The 7,737-nt window shown below is 41.1% G+C and overlaps 1 long non-coding RNA gene across 1 annotated transcript in view; it reads right to left on the bottom strand.

The window, feature by feature from the left end:
• Positions 1 to 4,039: 4,039 nt before the first annotated feature.
• Positions 4,040 to 7,737, bottom strand: part of LOC135311506 (uncharacterized) — a 29,662-nt gene continuing 25,964 nt past the window's right edge. The window contains exons 3-4 of the long non-coding RNA XR_010371124.1: positions 6,864 to 6,996; positions 4,040 to 4,759 (exon numbers count right to left, since the gene is read on the bottom strand). This is a non-coding gene — a long non-coding RNA (uncharacterized LOC135311506). The remainder of the gene's footprint in view (positions 4,760 to 6,863; positions 6,997 to 7,737) is intronic.

Here is a 7,737-nt window from a genome sequence, read left to right as displayed (position 1 = left end):
TCCTTTTTTTTCCTATCTAGCTTCTTCTTGCTCTCCCCAAGCAGACCACTGTTTCTGACTGGTAATCTGTGGAAGAAAAGATCTGGGCCTGAACTCAATGAGGTGGACTAATAGAAAAATGCATGGCAAAATCAACAGACCATCAGCCCGCTTTAATTAGTTATCTTATTGTAATTTAGTCTAATGTGCAAAAAGTAACAGTAAAAGCATTACTTCTTTATATATCTAAATACTAACATAAAAATATCATTAAAAAAATCTTTTAGTGACTTTCTATTATGTCTCATAATTGAAGTAATGGTTACTCTACAATACATCTACTGTGCTAGTACACATTAAGCAAATATTAGCAAAACGAGAGAAATTTCAATGGAATGGAACAATGCTATATGCTGATTACTTTATTTTTTAATGCAGTGTGTCTTTCAGCCCAATAATTGCATTGAATATACTTCAAATTCCCACTGGTTCTGAAAGATGTCACAAGAATTTTCCAGCCTGGTGAAAATCTTACACCACTTTATCCCCCAGCACCACCCCTCAGCAGCCCTGCCCTCAATTTTGGTGACCCATTGGTGCGCAAGAAAAAATCCAAACACCTTTTGAAAAAAATCTTACTACTGAACTTAACTACCTCTTTGGTACACCAGCTTCTGCTTATGCATTTCAGCTACTATGGGCAACTTTTCCCTGATGAAGCTTCTTTCCCAGCATACAATCTTCTCCAATTTACTCTCATGGGAACTGTTCTCTATGCTGTAATGTCCCAATAACCTGGGAATATATCAGTGTTGCCAAGATGTTTTGGATGCACTGGCTGCTTCCATGGGTGGCATTAGCTCCATCTCACCCCTGCTGGCGCTCCTTCTGTCTGCAGATTACCCTGTAATGATAATTTGTTCCTTTCCTTCTTCCCATTTTTCCTCCACCTGATAATAATAAGCGTCTGTTAGTGGTGATGAAATCACCTTTAGATAAAGAAGAGGTGCCTTTTTTATTAAATAAGCTTTAGTAGGAGTAGAGACATAAGCACGTATCTAACGTCATCTATTGAAATGGACTTGTTAGTGTCATTAGATTGTTTATGTGTGCAAATTATATTCATTACTACTTAAGAATGATTTGTCAGGTTGCACCTGAAAAACATCGGCCATACCAATGTGAACTGCACTAGTAAAATAATATATCCGGTTTGGGGGAGTTGTTGTCTCTGCTTTCCACATTCCCTTTCAGGCTAACAAATATTGTTGTACTACTCTTAGATATTTTGCTTACAGAACGATTTCAGAGATGTAGCATTGTCAGCTTCTTATTCTTTACTTCTCTTGTGTCCCTTGAGAAAAAGCTTGCAGAGAAGAGCATTTGGTAAAAAAGTAGTTTCCAGTATCTTTCCAGTGTATTTTATACTAAGGAGAGTCAGAGTGGTGAAATAATAGAGTCATAGAATAATTGAGGTTGGAAAAGATCCTTAAGATCATTGAGTCCAACTGTATACCTAATATTGCCAAGTCCACCATTAAACGATGTCTCTAAGCACCACACCTACATGTCTTTTAAATACCTCCAGGGATGGTGACTCAACCACTTCCCTGGGCAGCCTGTTCCAATGCTTTACAACCCTTTCAGTGAAGACATTTTTCCTAATATCCAATCTAAACCTCCCCTGATGGAATCTAAGGACATTTCCTCTCATCCTGTTGCTTGTTACTTGGGAGAAGAAAGCAACACCCACATCACTACAACCTCCTTTCAGGTAGTTGTAGACAGCGATAAGGTCTCCCCTCAGCTTCCCCTTCACCAGGCTAAACAACCCCAGTTCCCTCAGCCGCACTTCATAAGACTTGTGCTCCAGACCCTTCACCAGCTTCGTTACCCTTCTCTGGACATGTTCCGGTACCTCAATGTCTTGCTTGTAGTGGGGAGCCCAAAACTGGTGAGGTGCAGCCTCACCAGTGCCAAGTACAGGGGCATGATCACTTCCCTACTCCTGCTGGCCACACTGTTCCTGATACAAGCCAGATGCTGTTGGCCTTCTTGGCCACCTGGGCACACTGCTGGCTCATGTTCAGCCAGCTGTCAACCAACTCCCTCAGGTCCTTTTCCTCTGGGCAGCTCTCCAGCCACTTTTCCCCAAGCCTGTAGTGTTACATGGGATCGTTGTGACCCAAGTGCAGGACCCAGCACTTGGCCTTGTTGAATCTCATACAGTTGGCCTTGGCCCACTGTAGATATGGCCTTTCATATCTAAAGACAGAAAGCAAAGGGAAAAGATTTGTTTTTAACTTTTCAACCTTTGAAATGGCATATAGAAAGACCATTGAAATTACAAGATTGGAGATAGGATTCTCTTCCCTCTAACTTGAAGGAGTCAACAGAAGTCTGAAACCAGAGTGTAGCCTCCCAATTGCAGGTACATGTTAATTGCATAGCAGGCTCTTTAGGGAACACTGAAGAAAAGACAATCATTAAAAAAAAAAAAAAAAAGCTGATTTGGATTTTACATTTTATGACAATTTTGAAAGAAAATATTTTCTTTAAGTAAAGAACAAAACTCAGGTTTGGTTAACACTCATGAAAATTTCTCTAGAAAATTTCATGGTACAAATACCCGAACATTTTTCTAGACAAAAATGCAAAGCTTCATTGTGGTGAGTTGACCTTAGCCACCTGCCAGGTGCCCACCCAACCGCTATCCCACTTCCCTTCCTTAGCAGTAGAGGGGAGAAATTAAGAAGAAAAAGCTCATGGGTCAAGATGAAGGTAAGGACATCACTCACCAATAAGCATCACAGACAAAAGAGACTCAACCTGGGGAAGATTAATTTAGTTTATTGTCAATTAAAAATAGAGTAGAATAGTCAGAAGGAAAACTCTATCCACTTTTGGGCTCCCCAGTTTAAGAAAGACAGGGAACTGTTTGAGCAAGTCCAGCGGAGAGCTACCAAGACAATAAGGGGACAGGAACCTCTCCCTTATGAGGAAAGGCTGATAGACCCGCGTTTGTTCAGCCTGGAGAAGAGAAGACTGAGGGGGGATTTCATCAATACCTACAAATATCTAAAGGGAGGGTGTCAAGAGGATGGGACTGGATTCTTTTCAATAGTGCCCGATGGCAGGACAAGGGCCAGTGGGCTCAAGTTGGAACACAGGAAGTTCCACCTCAATATGAGAAAAAGCTTCTTTCCTGTGAGGGTGCCAGAGCAGTGGCACAGGCTGCCCAGGGAGGTTGTGGAGTCTCCTTCCCTGGAGACATTCCAAACCCGCCTGGACGCGTTCCTGTGCCCCCCTCTCTGGGTGTCCCTGCTCAAGCAGGGGGGTTGGACAAGATGATCTCCAGAGGTCCCTTCCAACCCCTACCATTCTGTGATCCTGTGAAAAGAAAACTAAACGCCCATTCCCTCCACCCCCCTTTTTTCCCAGGCTCAACTTTGCTGCTTCATTCCTGACTCCTCTACCTCCTCCCCATGTTGATCAGTGCAGGATTATGGGGAACGGAAGGTTCAGGTCACTCCATAACAGCTCCTCTCTGCCACTCCTTCTTCCTCATGCTTTTTCCCTACCCCAGCGTGGGGTCTCCACTGGCTGCAGCTTCTTCCAGGGCACATACACCTGCTCTGGTGTGCGGTTTTCCATCAGCTGCAGTGTGAATATCTGCTACACCATGTTCCTCCATAGGCTACAGGGGGACAATCTGCTTCACCATCATCTTCTCCAGGGGCATCTCTGCTCTGGTGCCTGGAACACCTCCTCTCCCTCCTTCTTCACTGACCTGGATGTCTGCAGGGCTGCTTCGCTCACATTTTTTATCACTCCCCCTTCACACAGATGCTGTGCAATGTTTTTTACCCCTTCTTAAACTTGTTTTTCCTGAGGTGCCACCGCCTTGGCTGCTAGGCTCAGCTGTGCCCTGCAGTGGGTCCATTGGAGCTGACTAGAGCTGGCTGTGTCCAGCACCGGGCAGCCCTGGCCTTTCCTCACAGAGACCACCCCTGCAGCCCCCACACTGATAATACCTTGCCATGGACATCCACTACATTAATCCATATAGAAAACAATTTTGGTTTAATTTGGTTTAGTTATAAAACAAAGCAAATAAATCTTGAGACTAGCTTTCTGCTGATGTATGCTGTGATCATGAAATCTAATCAATTTAATTAAAATAGACATTTTCTCACAAATTCTATTGATTTGGATGAACTCCCATTTCTCCAAGAAATACTTTTCTCATTAAAAAATATCAACCAGCCAATTATTATTAATGTTTTAAGCCAACCTCAGCAGGCTAACTAAGCTTCTTTAATAACAGAAAAGGTTTAGAAAACAATCTGCCATGGAAATTTTAAAATTCAAATAAACCCTAAAAATTTCCTGTTAATTTGAATATTTAAATGCAATTTAGAAAGGCACTTAGCAACTTTAGTCTCTCCCACAGCATATTCAGTGATTATATTCTACCTAACACATGAAATTACATGTGAAAATAGATAAGAACATTTTCCTCACTGTTCAGAGAGAGTTGAGTGCTAGGATGTCCATTTTGATGACATTGCTAGGGGAAGACAAAAGTGAGAAAAGCCTGGATTTGGGGTTCTGAAGATAACAATAACTGGGCTTTTTGTGCAACAGATTTTTCCCACAGTGTCCCCTGTCTCAGTAGATGACATCCTATAAGCATGCCTTGAAGAGGCAGATGGAGGATGGGGTTCTGTGCCTCTGTGTAAGTGGACTTCTTTAATGAAGAGGATAACCAGTTCTTTGCCTTTTAAAAAATAAAGACAAAATAACAATAGTGCATATTATAATTAATAATAATCACTTTCAGAATACCTTACAGCTTCAAAACACTATGGAACCATTAAGTAATTAATGTTTACTTAATGAAATTAACATAATTCAATATGCAAAGACTTTGAAACAACAGAAGAGTTTTAAAACACACAAGCCAAATCCCCGAGCCCACCTGAGAAGCTGCACAACTTTATAGTCAGGTTCTACACAAACCGTTGTTGTGCCATGTATTTGCAGTGCCCAATGGCAGCAGAACAGATCAGCAGAATAAATAAACTGGAAAACCATAAAGTCTCAGAGGAGATCCAGACTCTCCAGAGGGTCAAAATCACATACCTTGGTGTTCAAGCTACTCATGCTACTAACAGTCAGGAAATAATTGACCAGATAAAGGGCTTTTTTCTTCTTGTAAACAGTATAAGATTTTATTGCTAATTGATTCTTACAGCTCATTCACAGTATGATTCTGCGTTTTTATATACTTAGAAGTTCTGTTGACTTAAACAGGAGTAGTGAGTGTACAAGGAATGGAGAATAAGGCCTTTGAAGTTCAGTATCATTATTTAGATTTCAGGCATGCCTGGAGACAGCACTCTAGATTAATAAAATGCTTTGCTTCAATTAGCTCTGTGTCTCTTGCATCCCTCCCCAATTCCCTCTGCCCTTGTTTAACATACTCCCTTATCCCTTCGCATTATCCAGACAGGTGCTCTCTGCTACCACAGACTGCTGGAAGTTTCATGGAGAAGGTTCAGTGTGAAGAGGAGGGTATGTATTTGTTTCTTAGTTCTGATGCAGGAAAGGAGAATGTGTGAGTCTCTATATGAGTCTGATTTGTTTTCCCTGAGTATTGTTTCAGAGATCCTTTAAAAGTATCTCTGAAAAAAATAAAGATCTTAAAATATCTCCTAAATAGATATGCTCATTTCTGTGTATGGCAAGCATATTTTCACAATCCAGCAAAGAACATGTACATCAAAGGAGTATTACTTCTAGCTGATTAATTTTGAGGGAGGGGGAAGGCAATATAAAAGAAAAAATATATATTCTTTTGTATATATGAAAGAAATCTTTATTGTAGTGGAACTCAGATTTCTGCCCTGATTTTCTCTGGTCTTCCACTGTAATAAGTTCCCTCATTTCAGATTTCCTTGAAAGAGGCTTAGGAGCATAATGCAACGGCCACTGAAAACTGACGCATCCTGCAAAGTGGGGGCAGGAAATTATAAGTTTCACACTGAGTTCAATGGGAAAGTCATAAGGCCCTGCTCCTTCTCCCTTGGGGTATTTTCCTATTTTATTGTCAGTACTATAATAGGCAATCAGTTCCTGAAATGGTGCCCTGCTGTCTAGATGAAGCATTTATAGGTTTTTTAAGCAGTCCATTTGAACACTGCAGAATAAAAAAGTCAGCCCTTGTAAGTTCAGATTTTAGGGCCCTGATCCTGCACTGAACTATGTGTTGGCAAACCTCCTGCCCACTTGGAATTCAATGCAGGATCAGGGTCTCGATTTCTGTATTTTCCACTGCAATTCAGACCTTTATTTGTCACAGCTGGAAACAACATCACAAATAAAAATCCTTCTAAAAACCAAAGTCTATCCCTTTTAGCCTTTTAGAAGTTAACTTTCCTAGATTTATGCACATATATTTACATAGTAATCCTCTGAATGGAGATACTGCTTCTAATGAATTAGGGGATTACTACAAAAAATATATAAATCATCACAGATGTTTTCCATGCAGAAACACTAACTTTGAAAAAAAAAAAGAAATCTGTTCAAATCTCAATGGAAAAAATTCTTTTTGAGGGCCTACACCACAAACCAGATCCAGAAAAGACCTTATGGGCCGGACACAATATGAGATTTAGACCTAAAATGAAACTAAGATAATTTAGGCATCACTTAAGGTCAGTCTAAATTGGGAGATAGAAGCCCAAGCTTGACTACAGCCCAGACCAAGACAATTTCTGTGCCACTCGAAGGACAGTCAGAGAACCCTTTCTATGATCACTTGACTTTTCTGGATACAATGGCTTAATTGCAAGAACAAAGGCAAACATTTGTCTCACCAACTTGCTGCTCATGTCTCAGGAGGTCACAGATTTTTGTGATCAAGGCCACTGCTGTACGGTGGAACAGGAGGCATTCAGTTGCGTCAAGATTCAAAAATCTGCTTACTGGATGAATGATTTAACTGCCAGCCTACAGTTCAAAAGACATGGAGTGCAATTTATCACCACTTTTCAAACTCATTCCCTTTGGTGCCTATTCCCCCAAGGTGGGTAGGCTCTCAAAATCAGCATCTCACTCTTTTCATCTGAATTCTTTCACATCAGAGCAAGAATTTATTCATGGGAACTAGCTACTTACTCTCAGCTGAGTGACATATATCTGAGTTCACCACACCATTTTCATTCTTGGGCTCAATTAACCTTGTCACATGTTAAATGAAAAAGAAAGATGATAGCATAAGCAGGACTGAATTCTCCATGAAGAATTTTTTTTAAGATACATTGAAAGGCTGAGGACATGGCTTCGTAAGTGGATGTAAAGATTCATATAGCAACCTATCCCAAATTCCAGCTAGCCAGCTATAAGCTGAGCCCAGTTCCAAGGCTGGATGGTAGTGTTAACGCAGCGCTAAGCCCAAGTTAACCAAGCATCAGGAGGCTCCTGAGAAAATAAGAGCACTGGCAACTTTGCAGGTTTGAAAGGCTTGAGACTGTTTTAGTCACTCCCTCAGCCTCAATGAATGGTCCTATTCAGTAGCAGGTGATTACCCTTAAGAGCAGGACCTATATGCACTCTGATAGAGAGCAAGTAGAGACACCCTGCTGTGACTGTTTTTTTGGCAAGCCTCACCAGAGGCTTTGGCAACCTCTCTTCCTCTAAAGTGCTACTGTGCTTTTGCATGGTTGCATTCTTCACGCAAACAAATATCCA

Source organism: Phalacrocorax carbo, chromosome 1 (assembly GCF_963921805.1).
Source record: "Phalacrocorax carbo chromosome 1, bPhaCar2.1, whole genome shotgun sequence".
Classification (NCBI taxonomy): domain Eukaryota; kingdom Metazoa; phylum Chordata; class Aves; order Suliformes; family Phalacrocoracidae; genus Phalacrocorax; species Phalacrocorax carbo.
Note: the sequence above shows the minus strand (reverse complement) of the source record. Positions and strands in the feature narration are given on the sequence as shown.